The sequence below is a fragment of the Malaya genurostris genome, chromosome 1 (genome assembly GCF_030247185.1).
Source record: "Malaya genurostris strain Urasoe2022 chromosome 1, Malgen_1.1, whole genome shotgun sequence".
Lineage (NCBI taxonomy): Eukaryota > Metazoa > Arthropoda > Insecta > Diptera > Culicidae > Malaya > Malaya genurostris.
This window is the reverse complement of record NC_080570.1, coordinates 77,378,304-77,399,643: the sequence shown is the minus strand read 5'-3', so window position 1 is coordinate 77,399,643 and position 21,340 is coordinate 77,378,304. Positions and strand designations below refer to the sequence as shown.

General features: G+C 33.9%; 1 protein-coding gene across 5 annotated transcripts in view; it reads left to right on the top strand.

Moving 5' to 3' along the window:
* Positions 1–18,815: 18,815 nt before the first annotated feature.
* LOC131440515 (forkhead box protein O) overlaps positions 18,816–21,340 on the top strand; it is a 208,514-nt gene continuing 205,989 nt past the window's right edge. For 2 of the 5 annotated variants that reach the window (XR_009231397.1, XM_058611859.1), the window contains exon 1: positions 18,816–19,317. The gene's annotated coding sequence lies outside the window, so the exon portion shown is untranslated. Of the gene's footprint in view, positions 19,318–19,344; positions 19,538–21,340 lie in introns of those variants that run through there. The other 3 variants (XM_058611860.1, XM_058611862.1, XM_058611861.1) reach the window with 3 other exon arrangements.

The window sequence follows — 21,340 nt, the reverse complement described above, 5'->3', positions numbered from 1 at the left end:
AATTTATGCTAGGTGCACATAACCAATTTCACTTGATTTTACGTTTCGTCTTAGACTCATCAGTGCGTAGCAGTTTATGTTGAACTGCTACCTCCGACCTGACGGCCGGGCCAAATTAAACGATGTAAAGAAAATCGTGCCTAATCCACCTAGCAGTGAGACGATACCTTTTTTATTGATCCACAAGTTTTTCTCTCAAAAATTGTGTCTAAAAAGACTGGTCATCGATTGCTTCATTAGAATAAATAGAACAAAATATTTATTAAAATAATCAAGATAATTTATATATATATATATATATATATATATATATATATATATATATATATATATATATATATATATATATATATATATATATATATATATATATATATATATATATATATATATATATATATATATATATACCAATCTCTCCAGATATGGCCCCGTGTGAGTTTTTCCTCTTCCCCAGGCTCAAATTGCCATTGCGGGGAACGCGTTTTGAGACCATAGAGACCATAAAAGAGAATTCGCTGCGTGAACCAAAGGCCATACCTTCGGCGGCCTATAAAACTTGTATGGAAAATTGGATCAAGCGTTGGCATGCATGTATTGCCGCAGGAGGAGAGTTCTTTGAAGGCGATAATAAAGAAATTTATTAAAAATTGAACCGTGTTGAAAACAAATCGAGCCAAAATAGTATGCTGAAGAGTATTGTGTTAAATTATTCAATAACTAAGAAATTTTGATTCTAAGCATTATTTCATCGTGCTTCGTTCAAAAGCCTAACTATCGAGGTATGATGAAAAAAAAAACGATATCTTCGTTAATAGTTGACGGATTCTTACAATCTACGACTCGTTTGATTGGTATTACGAGTCAGTTAACTGGAGGTTGTCAGTCTCACTAAAGGTTGAAACCAACAGAGAATCCATTCGAACATGGCTTCATTTTCTTTGTGCTCATTAAGGTTTCTCAAGATTTGGCATTCGATCTTCATTTTTGTGTGAAGCATTTTAGTATGGTTTCGCCCCATAACGAGTCCGGTTTATCCCCGCGGTTCCAGGAATATTGGAAATTTTGTTGGTGTCACTTCTGCGAGACTTGGTACGAAAACTAATGCATATTTCTACCTTTTTTTTATAAATATAAAAAATAGGTATAGAATTCGCTCAAACTTTAGAAAAATTTTCTGAGGCTCGGATGGCCGAATGTCATATAGTAATCGATTCAGCTCGACGAACTGAGCAAATGTCCGCGTGTGTGTGTGTGTGTGTGTGTGTATGTGTGTATGTGTGTGTGTGTTGTCAACTAAGAGGTCGAGATCTCAGAGATGGGTGGACCGATTTTGATCAAACTAGTCACAAATGAAAGGTCTCCTCGTCACTCAGAACGCTATTGAATGGTTTTGAGATCGGATGTTTACTTTTCGAGTTACATGAAGTTTTATGTCAAAATTTTTTGACAGTATCTGTCACACTTGACCTTGAAAACAGAATATGTTTCCAGACTTAGATTCCACAAGGTAATACCTATCCAACAAGCCATAGATTGTTAAAATCCGTCCATTTTTAACGGAGATATCGAAATTTTTGTTTAAGCGACTTTTTCCCCTATTCCAGCAGTAGAATTTTCGAGCGCTGTCTGGCAAAGAAATGCTTGGGTGCAACATAAAACACGATTTTTTATACTTTTACATACATTTGTTTCTAAGTACTCAAAAGACTGTGTACAGCATGATATTTTGCCTCGGGACAATTTTAGCACGGTTCGTTTTTGGCAACATAATCGTTCGAATATGCCATATGTAAACCAGATGATGGCAGAATTTTCGAGTTGAAAGCAATTCCATAATTATATTGATTTAAACTACTTACAGCAATAAATGCTGGTAGAACATAACAGCCATATACCATTCGAATCAGTTCGTCGAGTTCAGCAAATGCGTCTGTGACAAATAATTTCACTAAATTTTTTTCGGAGATGGCTAAACCGTTTTCTACAAACTCAGATTCATATGAAAGTAGTATAGTCCCAAACAAGGTTCCTGAATTACGTTTGGATCCGACTTCTGATTGCGGAACCACAGAATGATATGTGAAACGAAATTAAAATAATGCAACCCATTTTTATCGTAGATGGCTGAACCGATCTAAGATTCAAATGAAATTTAATAATCATGTAAGATTCAAATAAAAAGTTTTAAGATTCTATAAAACATCTTGTTTTTCAGTCAGATTCAACTTTCGGTTTCGGAGATACAGGGTGATCAGTTTAAAAATGGCTATTTCACATAAATTAATCAGGTTTATCGGGTTAGCAGATTTGGATAGTCGATAACCAAATAAACTTATTTCATTTTTGATTGTATTCCGTTTTCGTTTCGGAAGGCACCCAAAAATTTAATTCGCACTACGATTCCTCAAAGATGTCAACATTGATTTTCAAACATTTTGAAACAAATGTAAACTATACAGCTACTCAGGTGAATTTGTATGACTTCGGCTACACCGAATTTCGAATTCCGGTTCCAGTATCGAATCGTTTCTCAAAGCTTAATCGTTTTCTCAAGAAAAGCCGAATCGAATTACAGAAACAAAAGCTCAAATGAAAACAAATCCAATTTTATCCAATTCTGACTTCCGATTTTAGAATTGTAGGATGATGAATTTTTAAAATTCAAAGCGATATAGAAGATGACAATACCTTTAAAGCTTTAAAGTTGGACTCAAAAATATTGCAATTTATTCGTCATATGGCCATACGAATCGGTTTGGGTTATGCTGGTTCCTGAATACCGGCTCTGAAAGTACCTGAAATTACCCTAAACTCTGAAGTGGAAATTTCTTCGACATATCATGGAATGTTTAATGAATTGTTACACTTTTAGATTCAATTTCGATCCGGTTTGCAATTTCGTCATTACAGAGTAATGAGTGATTAAAATCTCAAATTGCCACTTAAAACGACGGACATTAGAATAATGTCATGAAAACTGAAACACCGAAGAATATTCATGCAAAAAACACATGCGGATTGATAATAAAAGGTATCATCTCACTGCTAGGTGGATGAATCACGTTTTTTAAATCACAAACACACAATAACAAATGAATTTAGAACCAAAAATTTTTGAAGTAATATTTATGGAAAACGATCAATATGTTTTAACCTACACTAACCCCCCATCCCTCTTTTAAACAACAAGAAAAACAATATTTGGGTACGCGCCTGATCACAATACATGTACATGTACTATTCGATGCTACGGGAGACGTGTACAAAGTTTCATACAAATCGGTGCAAACAACTGGTCTTAATTTTACCACTCTTTCTGTTGTCAGTTTCTGGAATTTGCTCAGAATCAAATGACCATGCAAAGAGCTGCAAAAAGGGGTCCAATATTCTCAAACGGAGCTCACTCGGATGGCTGAGCCGAGTTTCATAAACTTAGGCTCAAATGAAATGTATTTTGGTCTTATACAAAATTTGTCAATTATAGCTGGTTTTGAAATTACAGGGCTATGAGAGCTCAAACTTTCAAACCGTCGATTAAGAGTGGAGATGCAAAAAGCGGAAAAAATCTTTCAAATCATCATCACTGTTTACAAATTTATGGTTACGCTATTTCAGGTCTGAACGAACTGTCTTGTTTGTATTCAAGATTCAATGAAAAGTTTTTTAATGAATCCTGTATGAATACATGAGTAATGTGAAAATGGCATCTTCACATCACTAGGTGGAATAAAACTGGTTTTGATTTGGATACAAATTTATTCAGATTGATTTGGATAGTTCACAAAAGCATGCTCCAACGCTTACGACACACATTCTCAAACCAAATGTATCTGCAATAATAACTTTGAACTTCATTTTTGGAATTCATAAATTTGAACTTCATCATTTTCGGCAATAATTGTGATGATAGAAAAATATTATGTCGGCTACGTCAAAATCGTCTCAAAGAAAATTGAGCGGTAAGGAATAAGTGCATTTAGTCGGTTACGCCACTTATACCATTATATCTTCGGAGCCATAGGGAATCGCCACTTGAGCTTCGAACTTTATCAATGACTCAATAGTAGTCCTCAAACGAGCTTAAGCTTGTTGATATTAGTTCAGCCATCATCGAGACCTTACATACACTCACCGATGTTTTTAGATATCGTCAAGCAGAGTCGAATGGTATGTAAAACTAGGGGTCTCCGGAGTTCCGATCAAAAGTTGGGTTATAAAGCAATTATAATACCCTTTCCATAGAGACAATTTTTCCAATAGCGTTATTGTGATGTGATGTGATGTGAAGTGAAGCCACCATCAGTTCAAGGACTTGCCAGTGGATGCGGGTAGACTTACAGTAGCCCCGATATGACTCATCCATTCACCTTCTTACTATAGCTGTTACCGAAAAGCGAACAAAAAGGGTTGGGCGGATATGTAAGTAGAGTCACTTACTCGTTTTCCGCGGGAATAAAAGATGCTCTTCCAACCATAATATCCAGTGCATGGATGAAGCATATCGCTATACATGCTTGAACCCGCCTGATGGTTTGTTTGAGAAGGGCGCGTCAGACTCATTTCAAACCTTCAGAAGGAAACAAGTTTCCTTCAAGTGACTTGGGCTGGCTATCCACAATCCCTCGTCCAGTCATCAATTCGTCCGATGCCCTGATGCTCCCTCTCCTTCGCGCCCCCGTGCAAAATGTTTTATATTGATAAATACAAAAATACAATGAAACATAGTGTAATGAAATTAATATAACATAATATGATATAATAGATTACAAAGCAATATAATATAATATAATATAATATAATATAATATAATATAATATAATATAATATAATATAATATAATATAATATAATATAATATAATATAATATAATATAATATAATATAATATAATATAATATAATATAATATATTATAATATAATATAACATAATATAATATAATGTAATATAATATATTATAAAACAATATATAAAATAACAGTTAATGTAGAGTGTCAGTTATGCTCTTCTATCTTCGCAATACTGCAGGAAGTGAAATATTTCTTTTCTAATAACAATAATAATATCCACATCTATAAAAATAATATATGTTATTATTATTGATGACAAATTAATAATAATAACAATAAATATAATAATGAAAATAATAATAAAAAACAATATAATATAGTATAATGAATTATATAATAAATAATATAATGAATAAAATTATATGTTGCGATATGCTATGATATTATATAACTTTAATTTATATGTCATTTCTCATCCTCTTATTCTGCCATCAACGCATTCCATTGACCAATTGTCACCACAGACACACGTGTAGGCATGAAACAGGAAGGACCAGTGAGGACTAAGCTCATCTTGTGACAACATTGATATTTAGTTAAAAGTTACTTTAAAAATAAAATTATTAAGGAAAACAAATACATATTTTGCGCAGAGATACGTAGTACTACTCATAATAAACCCAATAATATAATAGAATAGAATACAATATAATATAATATAATATAATATAATAAAATATAATATAATATAATATAATATAATACAATATAATATGATATAATGCAATGCAGTATAATACCATACAACATATTATATAATAACATAAAATAGTGTAAGACAATAATATATGAAATAATATGCTATGATACAATATAACAGTTAATGTCGCAGTGTAAGTTACGCTTTTCTAATAATAATAATAATAATAATAATAATAATAATACATGATGTAATAAACAACAGAATTATATGTTTTAATATACTATGATAAACACTGCACTTTATGATGGGCTTCAACCTACAAGCCATTTTGCACCCTCTCATTCTGCTACTAACGCAGAAGGCGATAGCACCCAGTCGACGCCGTTTTATTGACCAAATGTCATCATAGACGCTCGGGGAGGCATGAGATAGGAACTTGTGAGGACTTAGTTATCTCACCATTTGACGACCACAATTTTTCCAATAGCGTTATTGGTCCAATACTCATGTCAATAGTACAGTCGCCATTTTTTGCAGATTGCTCGACTTTCAATTAACAAATTGTGATGAAATCGAATAGGGGTGCTCGGGGCTAGTTGGCCGAAGGGGCAGGTTGGCCTAGTGGCTATTATGATAGGGTTATTATGCGCCAAGGCGACATCTATTGTGATTTTGATGGAGTATTAAGCCACCCATACACCGACGTGATATCAGGTGTTTTTGAGTCGTCGTTTGTGCATGAACCCGTTTATTCTTTTTTCGGCACTTTTGAGTGAATTTAGGTTTTTGTACAGTGATATGCGTAACGCAAATCAATTATCATCCGAACTCCAAAACCATTATACACCGCTATAACGGGCATTCAAAATCCTAAAAAATGGTATGATGGATTCCAGTGTTCTCTTATTTCTGTTACATATTACTATTCGCTCGGTATTATTATTCCCTCATACATATTACTTACTCGATTCTATCTCGCTAATAAACGTTTTCCATTGATGAATTTGATGTGTTTTGTATATTTCATCATACTCGGCCAACCTACCCCGACCCTGGGGTTAGTTGGCCGATTTTTTTCTCCAAATTTGATTGTTAACAACTTTTTCCCTGATTTTTCTAAAGTTATGAAAAAACTCACAAATGTGCTCAAAAGATATATCTTCAAGACAGCGTAAACCGTTCATCGAAAAGTCTAACCAGAATTAAGTACAGAAATTCCGAAACGAAAACTCGGCCAACTAGCCCTGGTCTCCGCATCGGCTTTTAGAAGCAATACCTCCGGAAAATAGTTCGACAATCGAACGATACTGATGTTATAGTCACGCGAAAACTCGAAGCGAATGTACCTATTTTCATCTTAGCCTTGGAGTCAAAGGATCGTGCAGACTACCCTAGAAAGGTTTTCAGAAACCATCAACCGATTCTAGCAAACTTTATAATTTCAACAGACCTCTCTCTAGCATCTCAGCTCCTAATGTCTCAAAATCCTAGAAAGCCTATTACGAGAAAGACATTATCACACCAACAGAAACTTTAAAAAATGGCATCGACGGTGATGAGAAGGACGGATAATATAAATTAATTTTGAAAGACCTAAATTAATTTAAATAATTATTTACCTACCTATGGTAAGGGAAAGGGGTGAAAGTGGTAAATTGTTAACAAATGCTAGTTTTGGTTCTAAGGAACATTATCATTGAAATTAGCTCGAGACTTAATATTCATTATTATACGGTATCATTGAAATTGGTTCGAGAAATTGTTAAATATGTTCTGTCACAGCAAAGTGAAGCTCTAATAAAACACATCATCTTTCGCCTAATCCTTTTAATCAACTCATTGTGCATATATACTAAATGTTACTCTATTAAATGATTTCGATTGACGAGACGAAAGCGGAAAATGGTAAAAATTTTAGCACGGATATCCTAATTATGTTTTCAATTATCAATTAACCATAATTCGTATCTTGCATTCTTATTTTGCATTACTTTTCACAAGAAACATTTGTATTTCGCTCCATATCAGTGCGTTATAACTGACAAAAGAGGGTGGCAGCTATTAAAAATGATCTGGCAATCATTAGAAAAGCATCGCGATGATACATAAGAATAGCCTCACAATACTTGTTTTACTCTTTTAAAGCGTAACGAATACAGATATACCAAAAATGTAAACACAACCGAGGACGCTGATTCTGATGGGTATTATGTTCAATAAATTCATTCATTGGAATTGCTCTCTGCAAAATAGCTAGATGAGCAACAAGAGATTCAAACCAGGAAACACCAAGAGCTCAGCGGCTGTAGTGTAATGTACAACCGCTCCGACAGTGCGGGCCCAATCAAGCACATACACACATGCAGTATTTTTTTGACGAATTATAACCTTGTGATGAGAATAGGAAACCGTTGGCATACAGCCACGTGTGAAATAGCTTAACGCTTGAACTTGAGGGAAGCGATGACGTTTCATGATCGAACCCAAGCAAGCTATAGTAGCTAAACAAAGGTCACCGAAGAGATGTCATATAGAAACACATGTTTTTAATTTTGTTTGATTCACAGTATCGACATACTCATTTTAAATAAGCCGATTTCATGGAGAAGTAGGTCATGGCTTATGTCTTAATTTGAGTTTATTTTTCGAAACCAAACTCGTACAGTATGAAACTATTAAGCACTGATTAGGTTATTCATAGAACGTATCGCTCGGTCTGAACTAGGTATGGATAATAAGTATCAGAATAAATGTTAAAAATGTTGTTAAATGCCGCATGGAAAAGAAAAATATAAAGGATAAAAGGTAAAAGGTAAAAGGTAAAAGGTAAAAGGTAAAAGGTAAAAGGTAAAAGGTAAAAGGTAAAAGGTAAAAGGTAAAAGGTAAAAGGTAAAAGGTAAAAGGTAAAAGGTAAAAGGTAAAAGGTAAAAGGTAAAAGGTAAAAGGTAAAAGGTAAAAGGTAAAAGGTAAAAGGTAAAAGGTAAAAGGTAAAAGGTAAAAGGTAAAAGGTAAAAGGTAAAAGGTAAAAGGTAAAAGGTAAAAGGTAAAAGGTAAAAGGTAAAAGGTAAAAGGTAAAAGGTAAAAGGTAAAAGGTAAAAGGTAAAAGGTAAAAGGTAAAAGGTAAAAGGTAAAAGGTAAAAGGTAAAAGGTAAAAGGTAAAAGGTAAAAGGTAAAAGGTAAAAGGTAAAAGGTAAAAGGTAAAAGGTAAAAGGTAAAAGGTAAAAGGTAAAAGGTAAAAGGTAAAAGGTAAAAGGTAAAAGGTAAAAGGTAAAAGGTAAAAGGTAAAAGGTAAAAGGTAAAAGGTAAAAGGTAAAAGGTAAAAGGTAAAAGGTAAAAGGTAAAAGGTAAAAGGTAAAAGGTAAAAGGTAAAAGGTAAAAGGTAAAAGGTAAAAGGTAAAAGGTAAAAGGTAAAAGGTAAAAGGTAAAAGGTAAAAGGTAAAAGGTAAAAGGTAAAAGGTAAAAGGTAAAAGGTAAAAGGTAAAAGGTAAAAGGTAAAAGGTAAAAGGTAAAAGGTAAAAGGTAAAAGGTAAAAGGTAAAAGGTAAAAGGTAAAAGGTAAAAGGTAAAAGGTAAAAGGTAAAAGGTAAAAGGTAAAAGGTAAAAGGTAAAAGGTAAAAGGTAAAAGGTAAAAGGTAAAAGGTAAAAGGTAAAAGGTAAAAGGTAAAAGGTAAAAGGTAAAAGGTAAAAGGTAAAAGGTAAAAGGTAAAAGGTAAAAGGTAAAAGGTAAAAGGTAAAAGGTAAAAGGTAAAAGGTAAAAGGTAAAAGGTAAAAGGTAAAAGGTAAAAGGTAAAAGGTAAAAGGTAAAAGGTAAAAGGTAAAAGGTAAAAGGTAAAAGGTAAAAGGTAAAAGGTAAAAGGTAAAAGGTAAAAGGTAAAAGGTAAAAGGTAAAAGGTAAAAGGTAAAAGGTAAAAGGTAAAAGGTAAAAGGTAAAAGGTAAAAGGTAAAAGGTAAAAGGTAAAAGGTAAAAGGTAAAAGGTAAAAGGTAAAAGGTAAAAGGTAAAAGGTAAAAGGTAAAAGGTAAAAGGTAAAAGGTAAAAGGTAAAAGGTAAAAGGTAAAAGGTAAAAGGTAAAAGGTAAAAGGTAAAAGGTAAAAGGTAAAAGGTAAAAGGTAAAAGGTAAAAGGTAAAAGGTAAAAGGTAAAAGGTAAAAGGTAAAAGGTAAAAGGTAAAAGGTAAAAGGTAAAAGGTAAAAGGTAAAAGGTAAAAGGTAAAAGGTAAAAGGTAAAAGGTAAAAGGTAAAAGGTAAAAGGTAAAAGGTAAAAGGTAAAAGGTAAAAGGTAAAAGGTAAAAGGTAAAAGGTAAAAGGTAAAAGGTAAAAGGTAAAAGGTAAAAGGTAAAAGGTAAAAGGTAAAAGGTAAAAGGTAAAAGGTAAAAGGTAAAAGGTAAAAGGTAAAAGGTAAAAGGTAAAAGGTAAAAGGTAAAAGGTAAAAGGTAAAAGGTAAAAGGTAAAAGGTAAAAGGTAAAAGGTAAAAGGTAAAAGGTAAAAGGTAAAAGGTAAAAGGTAAAAGGTAAAAGGTAAAAGGTAAAAGGTAAAAGGTAAAAGGTAAAAGGTAAAAGGTAAAAGGTAAAAGGTAAAAGGTAAAAGGTAAAAGGTAAAAGGTAAAAGGTAAAAGGTAAAAGGTAAAAGGTAAAAGGTAAAAGGTAAAAGGTAAAAGGTAAAAGGTAAAAGGTAAAAGGTAAAAGGTAAAAGGTAAAAGGTAAAAGGTAAAAGGTAAAAGGTAAAAGGTAAAAGGTAAAAGGTAAAAGGTAAAAGGTAAAAGGTAAAAGGTAAAAGGTAAAAGGTAAAAGGTAAAAGGTAAAAGGTAAAAGGTAAAAGGTAAAAGGTAAAAGGTAAAAGGTAAAAGGTAAAAGGTAAAAGGTAAAAGGTAAAAGGTAAAAGGTAAAAGGTAAAAGGTAAAAGGTAAAAGGTAAAAGGTAAAAGGTAAAAGGTAAAAGGTAAAAGGTAAAAGGTAAAAGGTAAAAGGTAAAAGGTAAAAGGTAAAAGGTAAAAGGTAAAAGGTAAAAGGTAAAAGGTAAAAGGTAAAAGGTAAAAGGTAAAAGGTAAAAGGTAAAAGGTAAAAGGTAAAAGGTAAAAGGTAAAAGGTAAAAGGTAAAAGGTAAAAGGTAAAAGGTAAAAGGTAAAAGGTAAAAGGTAAAAGGTAAAAGGTAAAAGGTAAAAGGTAAAAGGTAAAAGGTAAAAGGTAAAAGGTAAAAGGTAAAAGGTAAAAGGTAAAAGGTAAAAGGTAAAAGGTAAAAGGTAAAAGGTAAAAGGTAAAAGGTAAAAGGTAAAAGGTAAACGGTACAAAAAGAATTTCATTGTTATGAATTTTAACAATTCATATTTTACGCTAAAAATTCATCTTTTACGCCAGAAATTATTTAATTCCATTTATTATAAGCAGTTACTTCTTTGCTGTAATAATGTAGTACATAGGGTAACAGAGGTATTTTGGTCACTCTAATATATTTTTTTCCGGCATGCATATTTCTGGATGTAACCAAATCGGGTCTTAGAATTCTAAATTACAATTTTTTAACGTTTTGGTTTGTATAGGTAATTCATTTTCATTACAACCAAAAACATGATCACCGGGCCAAAACATATTAGAGTGGTTGAAATACCACCGTTACCCTACGATCCAAGAAGTAATCGTAGTGAAAGATTCTAGTATCGCATAGGGTTTTTGTACCAATAGTCATCTTATCAGCAGAGTCACCACGATTTCTCGGTTTCCAATCAACGAATTGTATATCAACCGGATACAATCTCTTGTGTTCAGCTCTAGGATGCAATATCACAGAAAAATTAGCGGCACGGAAATTCGAGGCTAATGTACCAATTTCCATCTTATCCTCTCAGCCAATACATCCAACAAAGATAGCAGGTCTCACTCTAACTAATGGTTTTCGTTTATGAGTTGAATGAGAGTAAACGTTACCTTAGTTATGATTCGTATCATCATAAGCCTGTAAATCATATTTTGTGTTTAGCTAAAATAACAGTTTCTAAAGTCAACAAGTGTGTAGTTCCCTAACCATAATTTTATTAAATTATTCAGAGCTTAGTTTGCGATCGTGCAATAGAATGATGTCGGAGAAGAATTTTGAATCAATCCTACTCGTTACCCTGACCTCGGCCAATGAACGGGATGCGAGAGAATTGAATTCATCCATTTTAATAATAGCGTGGAATGGTATAATAATTTGAACAGAGTTTCAGGAGGTGGTGTCATTTCAAATCAGCGGTTGCCAATTATAGAGTCTAGTTCACGGTAAAGCTTCCACGTGTTGTGCGTAGTAGTGCAGTAAATCGACGGATGCTCGAAGCGTTACTTGTCCGATAGGTTAGCATATTGAATGTGCTTCCTCTTTAGGAAATCAATGGGAGCATGCCATCGTCAGCGTGGTTAGTATCCGTGATGGAATTGAATATATTTATATTATGCTTAGAAAATATAAGTTAAAAACGGTATATAATAATGATAACTGAATTCTGCAGTGACAGAAAGAGAACATGTGGTATATAATTATTGCGCATAAAAATCTGCGCAATACCGCGAAATATTTCCGACTTGACCAATCAACGTGCAGCTTCCGAGAGGTGAAGAAGTGGAAATAAAGGAGAGTCACCGTTCCTGCGAATGTACTTGATAAACTTTTATAATTCTCTATATCCTTCTTCGAGCTCACTCTGTTCGTAGTCCTTGGCATAGCAAGACACGAACCAATTTTCTTCGGTATGCGGCAAGACGCTATGCTAGTGCGAATGTTTGCTTTCTCCGTTTTACTGGCTGCACGTGGACTGGGATCTTTCGCCTTTTGTGACGAGAACTGGTTCTATTCGTGTGGTTCGACCTTCGGAATCCAGACGAGAACGAAATAAACGCGATGCTGTCGTCTCTCTGCTGTGTCAGTAGATGCATTGCAGTTTATTTCCACAGTGGCGGAGAAAGTATTCTACTTGCTAAGCAGCTGGTTTGTACGATGTGTTCAGAGACAAATTTGAACATTGTTAAAAATTAGGAAAAGAAGTTTTTTGTTATTAAGTTTTTATCAAACAGAGGACAGTAGTAATACTTCTTGTAAATGAGAGAAATTTAATGCTATTTATATTACGTTTAGAACGTGTAGATTGAATCGTCGACATTAAAATTAAAATAATTATCCAGAACAAAAACAATGCACTAATAATCAAAATAGTATTTAAGAGGTATTGCTTTCTGATAAGCTAAGGCAAAAAATATATTGCCATTTGTTTTATTTTTTGATTTTGTACTTTTGGAATCATAGCGCACTCAGATTTTTAAAAAATAATACAATAATTATAATATTTTAGATTCCGATGATTCAGTTTGATACTTCGTTTCACGATATTGTTAATAGATTTGATGGATTCTTTTGTGACTATTTCAGTATTTTAGTACTACAAGCACATCTTTGATATCAAGATTTCCGGACACCCGATAAATTAAGTAAATTTTGTAGCACGAGGTGCAAAGAAAGTAGGTAGTTGAATGGAGCATAAATTCAAATTTTTATTTACCATTACACAATACAAGTAGGTTTAGAATTTTCCCTACACAAAAATCTCAGAATTGCGGAAGCAAATGATGTCCTCATGGTAATAACCAAATCATGTATATAATAGGGCTGAAAAGTCACCACTTGTGGCTGAACACCCAATTTAAATCTTAATATTTCAATAAATAGTTATTTAAAAAAATTTAAAAAAGTATGATTATTTTGCTCCGTATTAATCCTCATGGCACTTTCTGGTCATCCCGTACCATTTCCTTTAATTTTGACATTGATTGATTGATTCAATTTTGACTGTGAAAACCGACTTTTGAGCATTGAAAAAAATTCAATTGGATTATCTGAAACTGGGTGGTGAAATCTTCTAATTAACATATCTTGTTAGATGATGACTCATTTCTGTTCTTGATTCCGGAAATAGTTGTTATGGGTGCCCGTACCCAGGAGGGGCCCAAAGATAAAAAATATAATGTTACTGAAGATTGCTTATGTACCTAATTTTCGTTGTGCCTTTTACGGGTGTTTTTAACAGACAATATAAACTTTTCCACTGGAACTGTTATTGTATTACATTTCTTTACGTTTACTGTCTTGTTTTTTCTGTAACACATGTCTGAGATCTTCTAAATAATAATATATCTGTTTTAGATTTCGGGAGGGGCCAGGGCCCCTCGGGCCCCCCCTCTGGGTACGTGACTGAGGACAGTACCGTAAAGTGGTAGTTTTTTGGCATTTTCCCGTTTCAAATTAAATTTTCTTGGAAACGGTGCAGAATATAGAAAAACCCACCTGACAATGTCTTCGAAATTTAGTTGCAAATATTCTGTGAAATTTTCAGACTGATTCATTGAGTTTAGCGGTCGTATTGTATTTTTTCTGACTGAAGAACTGCTGAAAATTAAAACGCTCGGAAATGCATACCTTTACTTGTTCATCGAATATCTCGGCTTTGAAGGCTTGTATCATAAATCTACCGTGACAAAGTCTAGATAATTTAGTTTAGATGCGATTAGTACATAAAAACATATATGTTATCGCGATAAAAATAAAGTCTTGTATTTTTCTGTGAAACAAAATCAGTTTCAATGCATCCGCCATTTTTTTCGCTTTGGTTTCCTGATAGCATTCAGAAAAAGGAGAGATAAATAAGATTGGCTCGACAAGGCTGCCAAACACACAGACATTCAATCTTTGTTACAGTTGAATATTTTTTCATTGTTCATTGGAATCCATGTAATGTCCAACCCATACGATAGAGTAATGTTATAAAACTTCTCATCAAAATAATAAAATGTATGCTGGCAACCCGGTACAGTTTGCTCATATACGAGAGAGTACAAGAGAAATAGGATGCGAAAAGGGAATTGGTAGTCGATTTAAAAATCAACACGCGACCCTCTGTCCTCAGACCTTAAGGTGAAATGCAGCGGAATGCGCACGTCGCGTTTTTGATCAATTATTCAAAAACAAGACCGTTTTTCGAATAACCAAAAACACTTAAGTTTTCGCAATTAAATTTATCACAAGTAAGTATTCTTAGAAATTTGAAATTTTGCTTTGCGGAGCCGTAAATATTTTTTGGAAAGGATAAACGGTTACTATTTTATTTCACGAGGATGAATTCAAAATTGAAAAATAGCGTTTCAAGCAAAATTTCCTGGTTTCGATGTGTCGATTTTACCTGTTATGCTTTGTGCGACGAATCGTGCAACTCAGGCGGTTAAAAATTTTCGCGCCTATTCTGGCACTACATTTCACCTTAAGTCATTGATCAAGTCCGAAAATCAAATGGCTGTGATGTTTGGTTCCGGAGATATAATGGTATAAGTGACGTAACCGACTAAACGCGTTGTTTTTTATCCCCAAATTTTCTCAGAGATGGCTTATTCGATTTTAATAAACTTAATTTCGCTTGAAAGCTATTATTGAATTTTCGGTAACGGAGATAATGATGATGTAATAATATAAGCGATGACAAAGCGCTCTTTTTAATCTCTTTGTTCTCCGATTGCTGAACCGATTTTAGTAAGCTTCGGCTCGTTTTAGAGATACTATTGAGTCGGGAATCATGTTCATCGAAGATCAAATGGCTGTCCATTTCGGTGTTATAATGGTAAAAGTGACATAACAAACAAAACGTGCTTTTACTCTCCGCTCAATTTTCTCGTTGATGGTTGAACCGATGTCAACTAGGTTTAGTTTGCTTAGAAAATATCATTGATTTATTAAATTATGGTATGAGTGACGTAAACGACCAATTTTCTCGAATATGATTGAACCCATTTCAAAAATCAGGCATCATTACATCAGAAAGGCATCATTACACCACTAGGTGGATAAAAGAGGTTTTTGCCTTTCTCTATAGAAAGGTATTAGAATTGCTGGAAAAACCGACTTTTGAACGGAGCCTCGGAGACCCATAATGTTATATACCATTCGACTCAGTTCGACGAGATCGGAAAATGTGTGTGTGTGTGTATGTGTGTGCACTTTTCGAAGATATTTGAACGCGCTCAATTTTCTCAGAGATGGTTGAACCGATTTGAACAAACTTGGGCTCGTTTGAAAGCTACTGTCGGGGCATTGATCAAGTTCGAAGATCAAATGGCTGTGACTTTTGATATATGATGGTATAAGTGACGTAACCGACAAAACACATTGAATATTTACCGCTCTTATATATATATATATATATATATATATATATATATATATATATATATATATATATATATATATATATATATATATATATATATATATATATATATATATATATATATATATATATATATATATATATATATATATATATATATATATATATATATATATATATATATATATATATATATATATATATATATATATATATATATATATATATATATATATATATATATATATATATATATATATATATATATATATATATATATATATATATATAAGGGTGCCAAAATTTTGGGATCACCTCTATTTTCGTTAAGTTCTAGTGCTCAAAAGTTTAAGCACCTCGAAAAAAGCCTTCATGCAAAATTTGACCTAAATCGGACATGCTTAAGGGGTGCTGCCCGGTGGTAAAGGTTTGACAATTTTCGATCTTGAAAAAGCACTTTAGGTGGGAGTACATGAAATTTCCAAAATCGAAATTTTTTTTTGATGCCGAAACTCTTAAAACTGCATGAAACATCAAAATTTAGCGTCAACTCAAAATAAAAATTTTTTGAAAAAATCAACTTTCTGGGAAATTTTCATTTTTTTTTTTAAGTCCCAAAAAGTCGACTTTCACAAAAAAATTTTTTTTCGAGATGACACTAAATATCGACGTTTCATGCAAATCTAAGCCTTTTGGAATCAAAAATTTTTTTTTCGATTTCGAAAATTTCATGTACTCCCCCCTATGGTGATTTTTCAAGATATATGAAAATTCCACTAAGTGGACTAAGAAGGCTTATTTTTAGATTAGCATCATTGATTACAAATAGGCAACGCAAATGTCAAGCACTAGTTTGGAAAAATGATGCTGACTGTGTGACATAAACACTCGAATCAATCTGAATCAATTGGTGACAAAATTAGTATCCGAAATTATTTAATAAAAGCATGAAATATATTTTAATGAGACTGTTTTGAAAGAAGAGAAAGGCATTATCACACCACTAGGTGGATTAAGAAGGGTTTTTTATGTTCCAATTAAAAAGGTTTGAACCTTCAGGTCATTCACTCCTTTTCGCCAGAAAGGCTTTCGGACCCTGTGTGCGTGGTTAGGAATCGAACCCTGGTGAGCTGCGTGAAAGACTGTTCAAAATTTAAAAAATATTATCGAAGAATGCTCTACATCATCTCAGAATCCAATTAATTCAGGAGAAGATTTCACAGAATTGTCAAACAACTAGTTGCTTGATACTTGCAAAAAGTATAAGAACTAGAAAAAAAAACTTTTGGCTAGAACAACTGTTTTTTCTTCAGAATTTAATAATTTTTGCACCCGAAACTAGAGATCGGATTCGGATGAAATTATTTTGTGGGAACGATTTCAATTTTGTTACCACGCTTGGTGATTCTAATTCTAGTTACCAAACTATTTAATTTGGTAAAGAATATCTTACGTGTCTTAGAGCCGTCGAAGGTAACCTTACAATGCTTAGATTGAAGACTTACAAACATCTAAGATTTCAAAAGATTTCAAAATGTAATTTTGACTATGTATTTGTATTGCATAACAACAAAACACACTCTTGTTAGTTCTCGTGTGTCGAAAAACAAATTAGTAAAAAGATTTACTTTACAATTCTACTTTGTAGTGACTCTTAAGACTATACATTAGATCATGCAGTTTAGATATTTTGTGGTCAAAATAGAGTTGAATTTTCATACGTTAAATAGTCATGCAGCTATATAGAACTAGCTGATCATTTCTGTGAAATAGCATTGGCTTTTGAATCTCAGATTCACAATTATTGGAATAGTAAGGCCTTGTAGATTCTTCTAGCTACCTGAACACATGTGTAGAAGCTACTTGATCCCTACAATGATGAATAAATTTCAGTTTAATTTAAGAATCATTCTTCTAGTTCCAGAGAAATTTTGAAAACGGTTAAATGAGTATCATTTTAAAATGAAAATATTGCAAAAAAAATTTAATAGGAGATTGTAATGAAGATGTTTGCATGCCGTTCGGTAAGCATTAAAAAAGTGTGAAATAATTAACGGCTATATGAATGTGCATTTATATATATATATATATATATATATATATATATATATATATATATATATATATATATATATATATATATATATATATATATATATATATATATATATATATATATATATATATATATATATATATATATATATATATATATATATATATATATATATATATATATATATATATATATATATATATATATATATACGTATTTGACTAACACCGTTATAGACAATTCGCAAACTGCACCGCTGTTTACCATAACAGCTTTGTACATAATTCCATCCTATTGCCTTCTTTGATGAAATTTTCGTCACAACCCTGCGGGCGAATCACCCAACCATAGCAATTACCAAGGTCGGCGAAATGATAATGCGATTTGATGAGTGTTTTAACCGGAACGAATGATACTATTCGAAGGTGTACGAATACGTTACTACATATCTAAATTCCTGTATGTTGTAAGTAATTCAAGGAGCCCCAACTGAACGAAACTTCTGTTGATTATACACAGTCCGGTTTCGGTCACATGTACTCAAGCAACGGGTCGGAGAAGAAAACTTGCTGGTCGTCTTGAGAGTGCTGCGAGCGAAAAAAGGGGGAAGAGCTCGATGTGGCTACTTTCGTTCGGGAAAGCTTTCGTCTCCAGTAACATACCGAGAGTGGTGGGTGGAAGGTGGTGACGACGGCAAGAGAGAACAATCACGTTTATCAGGCCGATATAACTGGTAAGGAGAAATCGCAGTGACAGCCCGCAAAGGAGAATTTCAACTCGTATACAAGCGCACTGATAGCGCATGGGAGCTCCCGTCGTGCTCCAAACAATTTGTATGCTTGTCGTTATGTGAACATGGGCCGGAAAGCCTCATCGCTACCAAACACGGTAGGAGAAATCGCGACAACCTCGGAGAGAGCGATGGGAAGAGAACATACCAACCGGTGCTAATGCGAGAGTGGTCCCCAAAGAATTGCGGAGAGGAATCTTTCATGTGTCGATATGTCTACAGCGGCACAGCAACAGCTGAAAGGCACGACGGATCGCGACGAGATTTGGGCGAGCGTCGAGCGAAATTTGATTCGCATCCACGGTTTAGTAGTATGCCCACATCCGGCTCGTAAGCATCTGCGGTGTTGTGGACCACATCGCACGATTTCCTTTGATCGCCACGAGGTTGCAGCACATTGCAGGAAGAATATTTACATTTCGAGTTTTGTGTGTTCGAAGCCAAATATTATCGAGTTCGTCACTTATGAAATTAATCCTTTCGGTTTACGCGAAGGACTCGTAAGACGGAAGACCGCGTAAATTGCTGTTCCAGAGACTGTTGAGTTGCCACGATCTCTTATGCATAATAACCGCAAGCCATTTTCGTGAGAAATATTTTTTATTCATGAAATATCAAATGCCAATTTGAAGGGAAAAAACGACGTGGTGTGATAGTACACATTCTCAGCAAAAGAAGAAATACAACTCGTGCGATGAGTTGTTTTCTGTGTATTTGTATTTGACCACTCGTCTGCGTGTGAGCGGCTTTTTAAGCCAAGTTACTTAAGTGCCGCGAATGGTAGAGTGTTTGCGTAAAACTGAACGTAAGTCGGGAAGATGTGTGGGGTGAAAAATTTTCCATATACAAATAACAGGCAGACGTCTTCTTTTTATATGCATAAACTTTTCTTCCATCACACTGTCCTGATGCAATAAGTTTTGGAGTATGAAGTGCAAATTGAGTGAACCCAATACCACCGCAAAGTGATGACCGTCGAACGCAGTAATGATAATGCAATGTCCCGATAAGACGTCTTTGTCGATGTATTAGTTATCCAATGAGTTTATTATCAGTGTTCCAATCCAACACTTGAATCATTTTTTCGCCGGCAGTGGTATTAGAGAGAAATGAAACGCAATATACTCGCACTGAACCTCAAAATGACAATCGTGGCAATCCGAAATCCTCATGTCGAGACAACAGTTTGTACGGTACAAAACACTACTTCCAGTAGTCTCTCTGTTATGAGATAACGAAACTAGCATCTGCTATACATTGGTCAATGTCGCCACAAATCCGACTTTATTGAGGTACCATCTAGAAGCTCGTGAAACTGGCAACGAGATAGCGCGCGATCACCACTACATGAGTTAGTAAATTAATTCCATTGCTTCCTCATTCACCTTCTACTGCGTGCGGATCTAAGCAGCACGGTGCGCCTCCAGACCTGAGTGCCTTCCAGACCATCAGTTGGTCAGTTTTCAGCACGCTTCGTTTTGAATCTCCCATGTAGCGGTACACACAAACACGAGAGCGGGAATCAGAATAATTTGAATGTTCGAGACATTTATTTGATATTATAATTTGAGCTGTTCAAAAATCGAGATACCTATGCGCTACTTAAGTATTCTGAGCAGTAAAAATTCGAATAGAAAATTATTGAGTGTCTATCGATCAGCGCTTGGTAACATTCATGGCCGGTATTGCCTCAGTACATGCAAATTGAAATGAGTATTAACACACGGTTGAATATATTTACAAGCTGCGCATTTTTCATTTCGATTCTAACAGTTTTTTGCTGATCTAATATATTCTAATTAAATGCGATGGAGATTAAACATGATAATAAAACTAGACAAACTCGTTATCTCGCTTAGCAGATCGCTAGATTTTATTTTTTTCCTAGCTTGAGAGGTAGAGGTAGCCTGCTAGTGGAACAGTATTGTTGTCAGAATTAATACTTGAATAGGAACTAGAAAGTTTTCATTCGACTTTCTTCAATTTGGATACACGCAATTGAATAAATCCTACCGCGACTCTTCCAGGTATATACCAAGAAGAAGAATGTTTCAATGTGATCCAGTTGATTGGAAACTTACTTGCGGAAACAAAAATTCCTCATTCAATGTCATTCCCATGCAAATAGTTTCTTGGACACGCGCAGTACAAATTTAAAATCGGTCATGAGTGTAAGCAAGTAATACTTAGTTCGTGTTACTTAAGTTGACATTACGATGTTATTTCTTTTACCGAGTAGTATTTGCAACAACGTAGTTTGTTATTTCAATGGAAGTTATAGCTAGTCAAGAAATCTGTGCACTATTCAAAAATAAAACGCAAATACAGAAAGTCAATAGAACAGCTTCTATGTTTGCGTTTAGTGCATCAATAATACTAATCAGTTATCATTCACTAATACTGGTATACTAATAGTTTTACTTTTGTTAACAAGGGGCGTGGTTATCAGTGTGTCTAAGTCTCTATTGTCATTCATCATTTAGCTGACATATGGTTGATATATCATAATCGGGTGGCGTTATTTTGGCGTTTCGATTCTTCGATAGTTGAAAGCGAAACATTTTTTTTTGGTTTCGATCATAAGAGTTTTAACATTAAGGTTATTGCTATCTCCAGGCCCGAAAAATGTTCTGACCCTATTTGCGGGTTTGGGAATCGAACTCGGGTAGGTTGCGTGAAAGACAATGACTTACCCTTAACGCTATCCCCATCCCCATAAACATATTAATATTTTATCTGCTACATATATCTGTTAAATTGTTGAGCGTGTTGAAAAAGTTTACATTTTATTCAGCAAAATTTGAGATCAATGCATCGTGTGGTAAATA